The sequence below is a fragment of the Rhinopithecus bieti genome, unplaced genomic scaffold, assembly GCF_001698545.2.
Source record: "Rhinopithecus bieti isolate Rb0 unplaced genomic scaffold, ASM169854v2 scaffold_26607, whole genome shotgun sequence".
NCBI lineage: Eukaryota > Metazoa > Chordata > Mammalia > Primates > Cercopithecidae > Rhinopithecus > Rhinopithecus bieti.
Window position 1 is genome coordinate 98020 of NW_016812346.1, and position 19065 is coordinate 117084.

Genomic DNA, 19065 nt, shown 5'->3' on the forward strand with positions numbered 1-19065 from the left:
AAAAAAAAAAAAAAAAAAAAAAAAAAGGCTTTCTCTTGCTTCCTGAGAAGATAAGGGATCTCCATGTCCTTTTTCCTCAGTTTACTTTATTTCCATCTTTGAGCCACATCACACCCATGCCTCATCTCTTCTCCTTCCCTTATGCCTGAGAAGACAGTGAATAGAGTGCAGGATTATGGAGACATGCAGATACTACATAAAATTTCTATTCCAGTCCACACTGCCCATGTAAAGTTGAACTTTGGTATTTTCTTCTTTTAAATGAGGAGATTAACCCTTCTTTTCTCAAAAAGCATAATATATATGAGTCCACTGGACTGTAGTTATTAATAAAAATAGTCATTCATCAACCATCCTTTCATATGCACACACATGTCCACATGCCCTTCATCTATGTGTGACTTACCCTGTCCTCCAAAATTATTTTGTTAGGTCTTGTTCTAAGCAAAGTCATCAGTGTTTGGGTTGTTTTGTTTGGGAAGAAGGAAAGCAAAATTGGGATATTTTCTGCTGATTTTGATTAATAATGATTAATAAATGATTATGTATATATTGACACTATGTATCTGGCACTGTAATAAGTGTTTTCCGCATGTCATTTTGTTTAAATCTTCACACAACCCTATAAGATATGATTATCTGCCTTTTCCAGATGAGTAAACAAGCTCAATGGTATTAAATGACTTTCCCAGGTTCACATAACTAAGAGCGAGTTAGTCCAGAATTTGAGGCAATGCAATTGGAATCTAGAGCCTCACTCCTTAACTTCCAGCTATTTATCTTTCCAATATAAACTGTTACTCCCCTTCTTCCATGTCCAATTTCAATTAACTCTCCTCTCCTTATCTATTTTCTTTCCCATCTCAGGGTCATGCACATTGCAAAGATTGCCATATATGTCATCCATTGATTGACTCTTCAAATATTCACTAGGCCCTGCTATATTCCAGACAGGCATGTCTGGAATAAAGCAAAATAAAACAAGCATACAAGCAAATGAACAACCAAACAAACAGGAAAACTGATGTATTTCAAATCGGGGGTGGAGCAAAATGACTCTATATAATTGAAACCTTTTTGGTGTAGGGGCCATATGAGTCATCTAATATATCAAATGAGAAACTTATATTGTTTCTAAATAATTCAACTGATAAGAGAATATAAATGTATTTTATTTATGGAACTGATAATATATTTTTTAAAAGTGGAATACTTGTCTAAAGTAGCCACTATGACCTGTCTGCAGGATACTCGTCTTACTCACATTAGTCTTTGTTTTGGGGTACAGGGGTAATGACCATGGATCTCAGCCTCACTGCAAGACTCACTTCTCTGTAGTAAGTCAGAGAATATGAGAGGTTATTTGTGAGCATCCCAGAGAAAGAAGAGACCACAGGGAAGCCATCCATGCACTCTAGCTAAAGGAGCACTGGACAGAGAAGGTCAAGACCAGCTTTCATTCCTGCTGTCACCACTAACTGATTGTCTGACCAGGTACAAGACATACACCTGAAATTGGCCTCACTTTTCCTGTCATTAACAGGAGGTGGATTGGATTTCATTGTGACATTATGACGCTCTGAAATGTAGAGTCAGCCAGGAGTTCAAGGGGAAAAGACTCAAGGGAATGATGCAGAAAAGTATTCTAAACCCCTTCCTTTAACAAAGAGTCAAGAGTTTGAAGAAAGAAATTACACAATTCTCCAATTGGATAACCAGGTTTGCAACCCACCCTCACCTCTGGGACAACTTTGAATTACAGCTCAGCTGGCAGTCTCTGCTGAGGCAGGATTAGAAAGGCAGCAGAGAGATGTCACCCTGATTCAGAGAAGGAGACAAGTTAGACGGGGATCAGACAGTATCATTATCTTCACAAATGTGATATCTCTTCTTGTTTGTGAGTATCTGGCCTACATCTCAGTTTCTGGAAACCCGAAATTCAGAATGGCACCCTTAGGGGAACTCTTTTCTTCTTGAAATGATTCATGCTTGAATAGGCTATTTTTAAAAATTTACTATCAGAATAGTAAATGATAAGACATTCTCATGCCAATTAACATCCACTTGATAGCATTTATCTAAAAACTGGAAATTATTTGTGATTCCATCCAAACAGAAGGAAACAATATTTACACAGCTATTATTAAATGTGAGAGCTATGTTTGACTAACTCTACCTGCCATAAAGCCTTTTTTCGAAATAGAAGTAGGTAATTATCTTGTTCACACTTATTTAGCAAGCATTTTCCAACAGCATTCAGAATTCAGGGAAGAGGAAATACTTGCAGTGTGATGGGAGCTAGCAAATGCTTAGGCTTTGTTTGAGGGACCATTGCTGGGTACTTTACTGAGAAAAACATCTCTGAGTCTCATAGACAAATTTTTAAGTGGAGAAAGATGGTTGACAGAGGAGATGGGTGTGAGAAAGCAATTCTATAGTTTTTGTTTGTTTGTTTGTTTGTTTCATTTTCTCAAAGCTCAAGTGCCTTGGTGAATGGGAGGGGCATTTGTACATGAAGAGGCTACTTCAAGAAATTGAGAAGCCTTTCTCCTGCTTACACAAAGTGAGATATGGTGAAGTAAGGCATGTAAAAAGAATTCACTTAAGATTCTCGCCAATCTACTATCCTTCTGCAAAGATCATAATGGTAGTATTTGCTACTCGCAAAAGTATTTTAGTGAGAATTAATCCCCCTGAGAAGCAAAATCACAGATTTTAAGACCATAGGAAGCAGCTTGGTGCGTAGAAATTAGTTGCAAGGACAGAGCAGTTATTAGCTTGTGCCTAGCCTTTGACTTAACCCACCAATTGCCTAGATCCTCCTTTCTTGGACTGATTGGCACCTCCCATCCTTTGCCTTGCTCTCACATTTACATATGGAGGTTTCAAGTAAAAGTGTGTTATAGGTAAAAAGCTCCACAGTTAAAAGCATTTACAAATTTAAAAGATGGGTAATGTATAAGGACACACTTGAAGCATTGCTAGGATTCTAGCTTATTTATTTTTTTTTTTTTTACATTTTATGAAGGCTCTGTAAGGAGTGATTTTTATCAAATACGTAACATTTCCTCTGCCAACTGGGCTACCTCTCTTCCTCCAGACCCCTTCTTGAGAGTCAACTGAATTCTTAGACTGGAACTAAGGTCATCAGAGTTTGACAGATGATTTTCCGTGTTCTGTATCCTTTCCTTTCACTCATGCTTTGGTTTATAAGATATTTTTATACAATAAAGTACCAGAGGCACTACAGCTAATGAAGGTATAAAATATTCCAGGAGCACTGTTATATTAGTTACTGCATTTTATCAAGTTCAAAACCTGAGACTCATTACCATCATCCCCATTCTACTGACAAGAACACTGAGACCTGGAGGTAAAGTGACTTGCACAGGACCACTTGGGGAGTAAGCAGCAGTGTCAGGATCTGAGCCCAGGGCTTTCTGGGCTAAACCCAGGACTACTCCCTAACGCTATACTTGCATTTCACTTCACCCTGGTTAGACAAAGTCCAATGTTGCAGGCAGCTCCCCGAGGTCAGTTTACTTCACTGGAATCCACCCAGCTCAGTCTCTAATGTGAACCAGTAGTGTTCCCTGAATCACAGGTTCCAAAAAACCATTAGTGCCCACAATGAACAGAGGTGGGAAAAAATTGAGTCCTTTCCATACAAGTTTTGGGTTCTAACAATTATAGGAGACTTTAAGCTAGCTGAGAAAAAATAAACTTTACATTTTAAATGAAAACAATTAAAGATCTTCATTTTAATAATTCCAGAAATCTGATAGCTCTCAGACTGAACTTCAACTACAGAGCAGATTTAAATATAAGCCCCAAGTTATTGATCAAAGTGATGATACCCATTACCAAAACTGTTATGTGTTGAGCTCCTACTATGATCCAGGTACTTTACATACGTCATATTATTTAAGTATCATGGCAAAGGTTTCTGAAGTTGTGACCTGTGAGGTGAACATTATAAGACTCATTTACAAATGAGAAAACTAAGAAGCAGCAAAGCTTAGGAACTTGCTAAAAGTCACAAAGCTCGTGAGGGAAGTTGTCATTCTTTCCCCTTGTCTGAAGCCCATTGTCATCCAATTATTCTGTTCTGCCTTCTTTCTGATACACAAGAGTAGGGATCCAAATCTGCCTTCTATCTGGTATACTATAGCTTAGTCTTTTAGCTTTTTCTCTTCTCAGAGCAGATTCACTGGAATTTCATTATTACGATGATTGAAACAAAAGGACATTATCCTTCTGAATTTGGTGTTTCACGTTTGGAATGACATACAGAAAAAAAAAAAAAAAGATAGCCTCAGGTTGGGTGTTGTGGCTCACGCCTGTAATCCCAGCACTTTGGTAGGCCAAGGTGGGGGATCTTGAGGTCAGGAGATCGAGACCACCCTGGCTAACATGGTAAAACCCCATCTCTACTAAAAATATTAAAAAATTAGCCGGACCTGGTGGCAGGCGCCTGTAGTCTCAGCTATTCAGGAGGCTGAGGCAGGGGAATCACTTGAACCTGGGAGGCAGAGGTTGCAGTGAGCCGAGATCATGCCACTGCACTCCATTCTGGTGAAAAAGCGAGACTCCATCTTAAATAAAGAAAAACAAAAAGATTTGTTGACAGTGAATGAATGAATGAATGAACAAGCATAGGGTGGAGAGTTAAAACAAGTCACATCTCCCTTATAACTTAATGCAGAGACTGCATCTCTCTGTCTCTTTCTCACAGTGTGCTGTGGACTTTGAGAGCCTGCCCTGGCTATAGGACATTAAACACCACACATTCGGTCTGGAATTCTTTATGCTCTAAAATTTTCTAGGCAATTTCACAGATCCGAATAGTTTCATTAAGACTCAATGCTACTCTGTGGTTTTCCTAACTAACCACTTAACTTTTTCCTAGGATTCTCATCGTTCATGATTCAGGACTGAATACTTACAGCTACAGGTGCTTCTTGCTTCCATGGGCTGAAAATTTTAGAGTCAAGTACCTTGAAGAATTAAGGTCCCTCTGAGAATCAAGCATAAGAGTTAGACACCTGAGGCTCAAGATATTCCAGCCTCCAAAAAAAGGAGGAGGATGAAAAACACGGCAGTCCTCATGTCTGGACTGCTGATTGAAGAAGGGATCAGGGACAGTGTGATTTCAAGGTGGCAAAAGCCACTGGGGCTTGACAGGAACTAAAACTGGGAGCCCACAGTGAGTCAGAAAAAGGGGAACACGTGAACACAGTGGGCAGCTGAGGGGAGGCAGGTGCCAGGGAGAAACTGAGATCAGGAGAAATGTAGGCCCAGGGATGGATTTAAAATCAGGGCCTGGGTGCCTGAAATGCACCAAGCATGGAGGCATACAAGGACCTAGTGATCTGGAGAGGAGGAAAAAACAGGTTTCCAGACATAGGGCCAAAGGCATGGAGGAATGCATGGCAAAGGAAGATTGAAGCAGAGTTCACATATACTGGGACACGGATTGTGCTAGGTCCTTTAAGCAGTCTCCAAAAGTAGGGTTATACTCATTTCCTGGGGAAAAAATGCAGCTTTAGAGAGATCAATTGGCTTACTTACGGTATGTAAGACAGTGAACTCCACGAGGACAGGAACCAGACCAGTCAGCATCGTGCACTGCTACATTCACAGTACAAAGATCATGGTGACCGCACGTAGTGGGGACATGGAAAGTTTTTGTTGGGTGAATGGCAGGAAGGTAGCATTCAAAATTTCATCGTCAGGGTAAAGCTCTTCCCTGTGCTTCACCACTTTCCTAACCAAAATCAAGTCATACATCAGAGAGAACTTAGCAGGAGCAAAAATGTTTCAGCACCAAGTCCTGTACAAAATAAAGTTGTTACTTCCATTTTCTCCAAGCCTGAAAGGCCCAGCACTTGGCTTTTGCCACTTTCCAGAATATCCAGTGATTCCACCATTTCTGTCAGTTTTGAAGAGAAGAAAGCAGTATTGTAAAAAAATTTTTGGGGGGGTGGAGGTGGAGAATTAGAATGGTTTTTAAGCAACTTAATGAAAGGCTGAAAGATGAACATTAGTTTCAAACTCCTTATCCATTGCAAATTGGCTTGTGCCATTTCCAAATTACATAAAATTATTTTGGGAACAAACAATAAATGACAGTTATTCCACGACAGCTTTTTAAAAGATCAAACAGGGACCCCATACTATCTTGTTATGAACATTTCATAGTTATGAACTTGAACTTTGTTTTTTCAATTTAATTAATTCAGAATGTATTTATTAAACAGCCCTTCTGATTAGGGCAGAAAACAGTAAGACATGAGGGTGCAAATGAAAGAATCCACTCAGTATGTATTCTCTTAGAGCACTGACCCAGGAGAGAAACACAACAAATCAAGAGGGCGTCCACAGAACTAGGAACCCCAGGGCATGCCCAGACCATTGAATCATGGATACAAGTAGGGTTACAGTATCTGCAGTAGCTTGAGTGCCATTGGTATTTGTCAATCTGCTGGCACAGAGCCTCTCACTTTCTACAAAGCCTCTGCAAGTATTTCTGGGAAACTCCAGGCTGTACTCCCTTGTGCTGTTTAGCGGTTGGAATCTGGTAGCCACTGTAATTCTTTGGTTGAGTGTTGACACCGATGTGCAAAACTGTACAGGAGCACCTGGCAGAGTAAGGAAACTTGTTTTCTTTTTTCCCTTTCTGTTCTCTTCTGTAAGCAAGAGTCTGAAACAAGACTTCTTCTGTGTTTCTCCCAAACCACTTCCAAAGTTTTTAGTTAAATATATCCTTTATTATTTTGCTTATTATGGTTGAGGGTAGTAATTAAGAATACAGATGTTGGAGTCAAACTTGTGAGAATCATATCCTGGCTCCACTTCTTACTAGTTGTGTGACTTGTGAAATTACATCTTCACCTGTACGTGAGGATGATAGTAGTACTGACTTCATAGTATTGTAGTGAAGATTAAATGAATGAATATATATAAAATGCTTAGTATAGTGCCTGACACATAGTAAGCACTGTATTAGTGTTACTTATTATTAACCTTATTATTCATGAAAGATTAGTGATCATTATAAATAATAGTTATATTAGTAGAGTACTTACCATGTGCCTTCTAATATGCTAGCATTTTATATTGAATCCTCTCGGTAGCCCTTGAGGCAGGAATTATTGTTATACCATGTTTACAGCTGAGGAAACAAGGCTTAGAGAGGTAAATAACTATGCAGAGGCACACCGGTAGCACATGAATCGCAATCCTGGCTAGCAGACTAACACTAGAATCTATGCGTATCAGTGGAGCAAGGTGGAGATGGGATAAAATGTCAGCCATTTGCTGCATTCATAGCCTCTACCTCCCTCCAGAGTCTGCAATGTTTTTTGTTTTTTGTTTGTTTGTTTGTTTTTCTTTTCTTTTGAGATGGAGCTTTGCTCTGTCTCCAGGGTACAGTGCAGTGGAGCGATCTTGGCTCACTGCAACCTCCACCTCCTGGGTTCAAGCGATTCTCCTGTATCAGCCTCCTGAGTAGCTGGGATTACAGGCACCCGCCACCACACGCGGATAATTTTTGTATTTTTAGTAGAGACAGGGTTTCACCATGTTGGCTGGGCTGGTCTCAAACTCCTGACATCAGGTGATCCTCCTGCCTTGGCCTCCCAAAGTGCTGGGATTACGGGCATGAGTCACTGTGCCCGGCCGAGCCTATAGTCTTCATCCCAAGTCACATTCATTGCATCCTGAGTCCAGCTCCCTATGCCTGAAGAACTTCTATGTGTCTATGTATTGGGTCATCTAGGAGGCTTTTCATCCAGGAAGCATTCCCTAACCTGCTTAGACCTAGGTGAGTTGGACCTCCAGAACACAATTCTTCCCTTTATTACAGCACTAATTCCAGGGCTCTTAATTGTCCCTTTATTTGCCTTTCCTTCTCCAAGTTTTGAGATCCTGCCAGGCTAGAATCAGATTTCATTCATCCTTGTTTTTCCAGCACTGAGCTCAGAGTCAGTCATAGGTAAGGAGTGTGATAAACTTTATTATGCAAATGAATTACTTATTTAATCTTTATGATGACCCCAGAAGGTGAGTTTTATTTTGCCTACTTATGTATAAAGAAATAGAGTTCCAGGTGGGTTAAGAAACTCAACTAAAGTCACACAGTTAATAGTCACATTTCAGTGGAACTAAGACCATCTCCCAACAGCGTTATATTTATCTTTGTGCTGAGGTGAAAAAATACTTTTAAGGTGGATTAGATACATAGCTAGAAGGCTGCAGCCCTATCTCTCCTCCATGACTGAATTATACCGTAAGTTTTCTGAGCTCTGAACACTCAGAGAACCCTGAGGAGCAGTATGTGATCAGAGACCACACAGACAGTAAAATGGGAATGTTATTGATAAAGACATCAAGTAAATTCAGAAAGGGTTCACCATAATTTAAAATATACATCTTTTCTCAAATTCACCCATCACAAAGTATCCATTATAAATCTGAATGTTCTCTTACCTTCAGGGAATGGTCCAGCATAAAAACAAAATTGCCATAGAGAATTGGATTTCAAACGGCTGACAATGGGGTCATATTTGCTGACCTGAAACAGCTAGAGGCAGGAAGAGTGAAAACCTCAGTCTTACTGAGCTCCGTGGGTCCCATCCAGGGAAATGAAATGCCAAGAACATATTCTAAATGCAGATGTATGTTCATCAATAAAAAACAAGGTTAAGTGCCAAGACACTAAGTAAAGACCGGAGTGGGACCAGTGCAAAAAAGGTCCTCAGTGTTCACCGGTAATGATAGAAGAGTTTCCCCAACTCACCCACCTTGATGGAAATTTGTGTGTGTATTGAGGGAGTATAATATACAAGGCCTTTGGAGGGGTACTTTAAGGTACAAGCTGGAACACACACAACAAACAGGGCACTGAATTAAAATGTTTCGAATGCTGTTTTCTTTAATCCTTACAACATTCCTATGAGAGGTACATTATTATTTTCATTTTACAAATAAGGAATTTGAGTCTCAGAGACGTCACCAGCTTGTACACAATGAGGTAAGAGTATGGTCCCATCTGTGCCCTACCTATATCCTCGTTGTCCTAAAACAACAAGTAAGTAAACCAATAAAACTAAGAGTCCTAGCTTTGAGAGGGTTAAACCCCCTAAAAATGGCCAAAGGTTTTCAGATGTGGAGTAGGTGCTTCCCACAGAGAGCTGTTTCAGCTGCACTGGGACCTAGGTTTGGGCTATCAGGATAAAATTCACTTCACTCTGGTCTCTGTTGTCTGTGTCTCTCTGTCTCTCCCAACCCTTCTACGCTCCACAGAGAGCACATTTTTCAGTTTGCCAAAGATAGCTTCTCACTTTCTATAACTGGAAAAGAAAAGACTGAATTTGAGTAAGTGAGGCTTTTAAATGCAAGACTATTAATACAAGCTTTTTAAAATGAGGTATTGATGTTATGTTAATATGTCGTTTCTCATAATGTCGTTAATCATAAAGGTTTGATGATGGCACTAATTCAAGTTGCTTCCTATTGAGGACTAAGTTTATCAATCAGCCAAAAAGCAGCTATTTCTAGAGTATGTCAAAGTAGTTAAGCTGAATGTAATGTGTAGAGCCAAGGTAGTTTGGAATAAGGGACCTCCTGGGAGTTCTAGAAAGACAGATAATCAGAAGACCAGGCTCTGAATCCTAATTCCTCTTCTGAAGAATTCAAATCTCAAATTTGGAATGGATACGATAAAGAATATAAAAAGTACGTTGTAAACTAAAAAGTGAAGGGAATTTATGGAGCGATTACATTGCAGTTCTCCGTGGCCCAAGTCATGGCCACTGAAAAAATGAGCCTTATTCTCTAAATCAGTTGACCTCTCCATTGGTGAAAGATAGTTTTTCATAAAAATCATTAAGCTCCTTCTCTTTCCAGCTGATAGTTTGATGTACATTTTTAAAAGTCAGACTACCTCTACCCAATCCCCAATATTCACTCATTCCTTTGTTCCTTCCAACCTAAATCTACCTCACAAAATGCAGAGCTGTATTATTAACAAGGTTAATTATAGGGCTAGGGTGGGTGGGCTCCAGGGGATAGAAGTGAATGGAATGGTTAATCATGTTAGCTCCAAATTTGCTTTATTGAAGCATTTCATTGTTGTCCTGGTCACACCCTGTGTCAACTGAGCCCTAATCTGGATAGATGGGGCTGGAGAAGTGGAAAGATGGAGGGAGAAAGAGAATGGGGTAGGGCTGAAGTACGTAAGATAAAGTTCTTAACTTGTAAGTAGTTGCTCACAGATTGGAGAAGACAACATAGTTGCTGAAAATAAAATAAAATAAGTGGCTCCAAAAATAAAATAAGTCCTGCACTACTCTAAGCAATCTGTTTCTCTTTCTGAAACTGGTATAACAGCCCATCCCTGGGCATCCCTTCCAGTGCATATCCTGCCTTGGCCAAAAGGTCAGATCATTGTTTTGTATCAGTAGCATTTCCAACAGGAAACAACTGCCATGTCAAAATTAGATAATTCAAGGTGAGTTTAATAAGGAAACTATTTAAAATTATGGGGAGGAAGACTGTGCAGCAACCCAGGCTAAGGGCAGCCACAGTGTTACTATCCTTAATCCTGGAGTAAGGAGGAAGAGAAGCATTACTGGAACCAGGGAAGAGAAAGCAGCGTAGAGCTGGTGCAAAGATCCTATTAGAAGGATCAGTGATGTTGCTAGAAGGATACTGCCTGTCCAAGATGGCCTGTAGGAAGAGAGCCTAAGAATAAGTAACACAACTTCTCTCTCTCCTCTTCCTCTCCCTTATTTCCTGCCAGGGCATCCATGGGCAAAACTAACCAGAAACCAGGGCATAATGGAGACTGGTGGGGTAGCCAGCAAAGGTCAGTCACCTGGGACGGAGAGCAAAGTGTAAAGGGATAGAGTGAGTCTGCAAGGACAAGCAAAGGACATCTGGGACGGATATTTATGTTGGAAACACAAAGAAGTGAAATTGTTTCCACTCTAGAGGGAGCTTCAATGAAGAGTTTTAAGAAAAGTAAGCTGTAAAGGGGTTCCCAACCCTGAGAATGTTGGTAGGAATTTGTTTCCGTTTTTATGTTCCCTCATCAGCCCTTTTCTGAGGGCCTCCTCTTTGACAAGCAGACTTGAGCCCTAGGAACCCTGGGCAGTGGGAATGTGTAATAAGGCACAATCCTTACTCAATTTAATTCCATCAAAACGTATGCCAGTAGTGAACTACAATACACAAATCCCCCAGACCTTTGTTTCAACTGAAACTTCTTCCCAAGTGTCTGAACACCCAGCTCATAAAGCACAATTAGATCTGTCCGTCTCTGCATGTGTTTCAGTGGTAACTGGTTTGGACAGCAGCCTATGTTCTTTAGGCTTAGAAACTTTCCATGTCAGTTAATTTGATTAATATCAGAGAAAACTCAATTAGATGTGTCAACTTTTTGTATATGACATTTAATATCTATTAAAATGATGTCACCTCCATCAGCCAGGGGCCCTTATTTTCAGTTTCTTCACACTGCCAACTGGAGAATGCTAAACACCCAAAACACCAGAAATGAAAAACGCATTTCTGTCATTCTTTCTCCACATTCTTAAAGCCAGTTTAACAAAATGACTTTGAAAACAGTTTTCATGTTGATTTGTTCTTATTCCCATTTTCCTAGAGAACCATACTTGAAAGAAGAATATACAAGGCTGAAGGCTAATTTTCCAAATAGTACTAAAGGGAAAAAAAGAAAGGAGAAGATGCATATGTAGGGAGAAAAATTAGGTTAGTAAGTTTGTGTGGAGTACATTCATATATCTGACTCTCTCATTTCCAAACTACTATACAATTTCTAAGGTAAGATGAGCCTGTGAGCAAACACACAGCACACACACACACACACACCACACACACACACACAGCACAGCACACAAAATGATTGCAGAACTTAATCAAATACAAAATGTAAAACTCCATTTACTACTGGAATCTCTGTATATTAGAAGCTTTAAAACTCTAGATGAAGTTACTATAGGACATGTACTACACATGGAAATGTAACTGCATCATTTCAAAGCAGAAAAGTTTATAGATCTTTGTATTTAATGTCTGTGTTTACTTTGCTGTTCTTCAAAGAGTTCTAAATTCTTGTGCCTATTTCACAATTTAAATTCTATTAGAAAACTCAAACAATTGGCTCTTAAGAAAGTATATATCAGATTCATTTGGAAGATTTTTTGTCAAAGTACACACACTGAAATCCTGATGCAGTAAATTGAGGTGGGCACTTAGAGTCTCTATTCTGAAACATATACACAGGTAATTTTAATGGACATTGCCAGATAAGAAAGAATGCTCTAGAATGTCCCCACATATTCCATGCTAAAATGCCACCTAATTTTCCATGCTATTTCATACTTCTGGGCATACTTTTTCATGCTCTTTGTGAATATGTTTCTATTGAATGTTGCCTGGCAAATACCTAATATTTTCCTGAAATCTAACAACTTTTCTGAGTAGTTTTCTAATACCAAAAGACAATTTAACACCCCATCCTCTGCATTTTTCCATACTTTTGATATTTCTACTATCTTCTCATTTTATTATGTGAGTGTTACTTTTCTTTCTACCAACCTGTCTATGAGTTTCTTGAAGGCAGGAAATGAGTCCTATCTTTGTATCCCAAGATACAATGTCTAGTGACTATAGTACATGCTTAATAAATGCTTGTTGAATACAGTTGAATTGAGCGAGTACTGACTATATTTAGATTATCTATTTCTTCTTTGGCTTGGTTACTCATAATTAATATCCATTCAAGGATTATTTATGTAATGCTTATGAATTTAGAATTATTTATGAATGTATGTGTTCAGGCCGATTGTAGCAGTACATTATTCAAAGAAAAAGAAAGCAAGAAGTCCCCCAACCAAAAGCAAAACTCATTCTAATTTTACTAACATCTACAAAAGACAGTAAATGAAATTCAGTTGAACCAATGGCATGACTTGCAGATTTTCTTCTCCTTTCTCACTATACTTCCTGCCATCTAAGCCTTTTTTTCCTCCCCATCCTTTGCTTTTCCTGGCACCCTAACCAACTGGGGCCATCTCTTTTCCTTCCTTTCCTCCTTTTTTTTTTTTTTTTTTTACTACCACTGGTTCTCTCTCTGTTCCTTTGCTCCTCTCAAATTTAAGATGCCAGATGTCTTCCTTGCCCTCAGTGTTGTCTTTGCAAAAATTGAGCCAGTACCTCTGTGTTCTCTATTCTGTACTTTGGTCTGTGATTTTGGACAACATAATAATTCTCCGTGCCTGATTTTTCACAAAGAGATAGTCCTCTGAGACTTTTCATTTTTGAGGCTTGTTTATAATTTCAAATTTTTTTAAATGTCCAAATAGGGTTATAAAATTTGTGACATATTTTGAATGTTTATGTTTTATGAATGAACCCATTTAAGATGGAAATGTAAATGGGTTCCAAGGATGATTGTAGAATTCGTAAAAATCTTCATTCCTGCAGTGTGTTCTGACAGTAGCACACGTGATGAATTCCAGTTTTTTTAAAAAAACTGAAATGTCAGAATGTCAGTTTTTTAAAAAAATACATCTGGTGTATTGTACATCCCTGTGTCTGAATGTCTAACCTCATTTAGAGAGAACATCAGAAAGCCTTCATTTTGAGATCATTTGTAGAAGAACAACTCACACCGGATTTTCCTCATGACCCTAACTCACTGCTGTTAATAAAGATCAGGGAGGAAAATACATGTGAAAACATTTTGTGTCAAATCTGGATTCAAATCATGGCTCTTTGACTTCTTAGTTTTATGTCTTTAGGTGAGCATTGAGCTTTCACTTCCAAAGAGGGCTCTCTTACTTTTGAAAAGATAGAGTTACGTTTTCATTCCCTGAAGGATTACTGTTTCCAAAGAAAAGAGTATGGATGGAATACTGACAGGAGTGCCTGACCAGAACAAGAAAGTTTAATACCAGAGGGTTATCTGAAAAGGCCTGAAGTCAGATGACTTCTTTCCGGTGACGGACAGGTTACTCACTGGCTATATGACTTCAGACAAGTTACTTAGCCTCTCTGAGACTCGTTTTTCTCATCTGTTAAGTGAGCATTATAAAAGAATGTATTGCACAGGGCTGTTATGAGGATTAATGGGAGGTTATGCATGAGCTTATTAACTCAGTACCTGTGTAGATTAAATGTTGAGAGAGAGAGAGAGAGCAAGAAAGAGAGAAAGAGTGAGTATGTATGTATGTATGTATGTATATTTACCACCATCTGTGGATCTGCCCTTGTTTGGAGACCTGGCACACTTAGAAGGAGTGAAAGAATGTAAAAGGGTTAGGGAAGGGTTCGGCAGTGACAACCAGTTGAGGATTAGTTAGGCAGGACTCCAGTATTATTATATGAGTTGTACTGTAAGGTGTTCAGTAAGGACAATAATGATGTCACCTTTGTCTGTTTCCTAATATAACCCAACCACCTGAAAGAGTGCCTAGCACAAATTAGTGCTCAATATTTTCTGAATTCCCCAATACTAACTAATGTGCCATCTCGCATACATTAGGTCTTCAATGAATGTTGCAGAATCAAAGAATAGTAATAGCTGTAGCTAACACTTATCAAGCTTTTATTATGTGTAGTTTCCTCTTCTAAGCTCTTTATGTATATAATCTCATTTAGTTTTTACATTCACACTGTGAGGTAGGCAGCTTTATTATTCCCATTTTGCAGATAAAAGAAATTAGATACAGGTAAGTCACTTACATATTTACACTGCTAAAAACTAGTGAGGCCAGGAGTTGGCCCCAGCTACTGGGAACCAGAAGAAATGGGACTTGGAAATTCTGTCCAGTCTCTCTTCTTCTAGTTTGAAACTTAATAATATCTATCAAAAAAAAGGTACTGATTTTGAAATAGGAATAAAGTTCAATTTGCTCATCTACAATTAGAGATCATAACACTTATCCTCCCTATCAAAAAGAATTATTTTGAACATCAATTAAGTTAATGTGAACTACTATAAAATATATTACATTTTGCATCCTCTATACTGTAGTATAACTAAAAGAACATTGAGTTGGGAGCTCACAGACGTTCAAATGTTGGCCCTTTTTATTAGTCTTATGGCCTTGGGCAAGTCATTTTGCATTGCCTTTCTCATCTGTAAAATAAGAAAAATTATATGACTTTTGGGGTTACGATAATCATAAATGAATTTAAAATGTGTAATAAGCCAAAAAGCATTGCTAAGCACATATAGGGTATGCAAGAACTAAATGCCATCTCTTTTTATATGGAGTAGTTTGATGGTCAGTGCCAATGATTAATTAATCAGTGAATGCTTTAGTTTTTGTTGTTGTTGTTGTTAAAGTAACAGGACTGTGAATAACATTTCTTGAGTACCTACTAGGTGCACATCTCATGTAGAAAAACTCAATAAATATGGCTGCCTTACATTTCGACTCCCCACTTCTTTTTTAAACCACTTTATTTATATATGATTGACATATAAAAAGCTGTACATATATAATGTATACATCTGGAAAAGTTTAGAGATAAATATATTGGCATGTGAAATCATTACCGTCATTAGGGCATAAATATATCCATTACCTCCACAAGTTTCCTCTTGTCTGCTTTACTGTTGTTTTGTTGTTTGTTTTGTGGTAAGAACACTTTAACATAAGACCCTCTTAGCATATTTTAAGGACGCAATACAGTATTGTTAGCTATAGACACTTTACTGTATACTAGACCTCCAGAATTTATATCTTGCATAACTGAAACTTTATACCCTTTAAACATTACTTCCCCACATTCTCCTCTCCCCAACCACTGACAATGGTATTCTATTCTCTGCCTCTATGAATTTGACTATTTTAGATTCTATATAAATTTATGTATCTGTTTTTGTCTGGTATTACTTTACATAATGCCCTCCAGGTTCACCCATGTTGTAGCAAATGGCAGAATTTTCTTCTCTTTTAAGTCTGGTTAGTATTTCATTGTGTGTTTATACCACAATTTTTTTATCCATTCAGCCATCAGTGGATATTTAGGTTATTTTCATATCTTGTCTATTATGAATAATGCTGCAATGAACATGGACATGCATATACCTCTTCAATATCCTAATTTTAATTTATTTGTACATATACCCAGAGATGAGACTGCTGGATCATACGATAGCTCTATGTTTAATTTTTTGAGGAACCTTCATACTATTTTCCAATATGACTGTACCAATTTACATTCCTACCAACAGTGTACAAAGGTTCTCTTTTCTCCACATCTTCACCAACACGTATTATCTTTTATTTTTTTAGTAATAGCCATCTTAGCATGTATGAGGTGACATCTCATTATGGTTTTGATTTGTGTTCCCCTAATGATTAATAATGTTGAACATTTCCTTCTGTATTTGTTGACCATTTGTACATCATCTTTTGAGAAATTTCTGTTTAGGTCCATAGTCTATTTTTTAATTGAGTGATTTAATGTTTGTGTGGTGTGTGTGTGTGTGTGTGCATGTTCGTGTGTACGTGTTTTGCTGTTCAGTTATATGAGTTTCTCGTATATTTTGGATTTTAAAGCATTGATGACAAAAATAAATCAGACAGAAGTAAATGGAAAGACATCCCATATTAATGAATTGGAAGATCCCATATTGTTAAAATGTCCATACTACCCAAAGCAATCCACAGATTGAAGGGAATCATCATCAAAATTTCAATGGCATTTTTTTATAGGAGTAGAAAGAAATTAAAATTAATATTGACTACAGAAGACCCTGAACAGCCAAAGCAGTCTTCAGCAAGAAGAACAAAGATGAAAATATCACACTACCTGATTTCAAAATATACTACAAAGGTATAGTAATCAAAACTGTAAGCTACTAGTATAAAAACAGACACATAGACTAATGGAATAGAAAAGAAAACCCTGAAATAAGCCCAAGTAGATACAGTCAACTAATTTTCAAAAAAAGAGTGTCAAGAATACACAATAGGAGAAGATAGTCTCTTCAATAAATGGTGTCAGGAAAAGTGCACATCCACCTGTAAAAGAATGAAATTAGGCCTTTTACTTATACCATACACAAAAATCAACTCAAAACGTATCACACACTTAAATGGAAAACCTGAAATCATAAAACTTCTGGAAGTAAACATAGGGGAAAGTACCCTTGACACTGGTCCCAGAAATACTTCTTTAAAAATATGGCACCAATAGCACAGGCAACAAAAGCAAAAAATAAACAACTGGTATTGTATCAAACTAAGTAGTTTCTGCACAGCAAAGAAAGTGATCATAAAATGAAGAGGCACCCTACAGAATGAGAGAAAAGTAAGCCGTACATCTAATAAGGGGCTAATACTCACTCCCTTAGGATACCTTGGAAGACCTGTCTCTTCTGCCTCCCCAGTGTAGTATGCTCCCTGTGACCTCATCTAAGCAGCCCTCTGATTGCTTTCTGCCTCATTATTTGTAAAAGTAGCATATGCTTCCAGACTTCTGTGTTAATGAATATTTATGGTGTAACTAACAGTGGTGTGAGGCACACAATAGCTTCTTTTTGCATTGTTAAAAGATCTTGAATTTTGTGTACAGGCGGGGCAGTATTAGTGTCTATTTTCCCTGGTTGCTATTAAGAAAACGTACACTGTAAAGTTTAGTGTAGTGAGACTCCAGGGCCTGATTCACACAACACAGAAACCCCTTTGCAAAGACTTGTTTTTGTCTTTCAGTTTCACATTTTGCTCCAAGAAAGTGCTGATCCCATTTGACTTAAATATTAACTTTAGAACATTTTAGCAACTAATTAAATCTCTCTTTCTCACTTCACTTGCAGGTGGAGTTCATTATAATCAAACTAAAGGGAGTCCTACACTAAACACACACACACACACACACACACACACACACACACACACACACACACCTTGCAAGAAGCATGAGATAGAGTTTGTATTCTGTGTGTAGACTACTGGTTCTCAAAACAGGGAAATTTTCCCTTCCTCAACCCCGGGCCATTTCGTGATGTCTGGACATCTTGGGCTATTACAATTCAGAGAGTGCTACTGGAATACAGTGGGTAAAGGTCAATGATGGTGCTAAAAACCCTCCAATGCATAGGATTGTCCTTTACAACAGAGTGCTATTCAGCCCCATTTGTCAATGGTGCTAATGTTGAGAAAAACTGGTATAGACTAAAGAGAAAGTGTTTTATCAATGACGCTGCTTCTAAGGCTATGTATAGGCCACTCCTGAAGAAAACTGTTGTCAACCCTCCACCAATTTATTTTGTAACCACAAGGAGCCGATGACTGATGTTTAATGTTTTTTTAATACATAGAGGACTAAGTTTGAATGCTAGTGCCACCATATTTTAGCTATGTAACCTTGGATAGGTACTTCACTTGTCTGATCCTCAGTTTTCTCACTTGCAAAATGATTTAAACACTTTTTCTTTAATGATAATACCTACCTTGGAGGTCTGTTACACAGATTGAATTAAATAATGTATGTATAGCCCTAAAAGTATCTGATACATAGCAGGTTTCTGACAAATGCAATTACTGTGTCTTCATAACAATTATATAAAATGAAAAGATCACTGAGACCTTTAATAAAATTGCCCTACTCACTGCGCATATGAAGTCCCCATAAAGACTCAGGGATGCTCTCTTCAAGGTGACAACGTGCAATAGAGGCATGCACAGAGTATTACATTAGCACCCCAAAGGGGCACATAACCTTACTAAGAGTAGGAGAAAGACTTGCTCAAGGCAAACATGCTTGAGCTTAATTTTTTTTTATTCTAAGTGAGTCATTGAATATAGTCTTAAAAAATCTCTTCACTTATTCTACTTTCTCACTGACCTCAGTCATTTATTCCTTCAACAAACTGTTACCATTAGCAATTGCACTGATGGTTTAATTAAAATTTGAACATTCCATCCAGTTCCAGCCACCTGCTGTCTTTTATATCCACTCATATTTCAAAAGCACAGAGTGTTTCTCTCTCTTTTTTTTTTTTTTTAAGTTGGCCATATC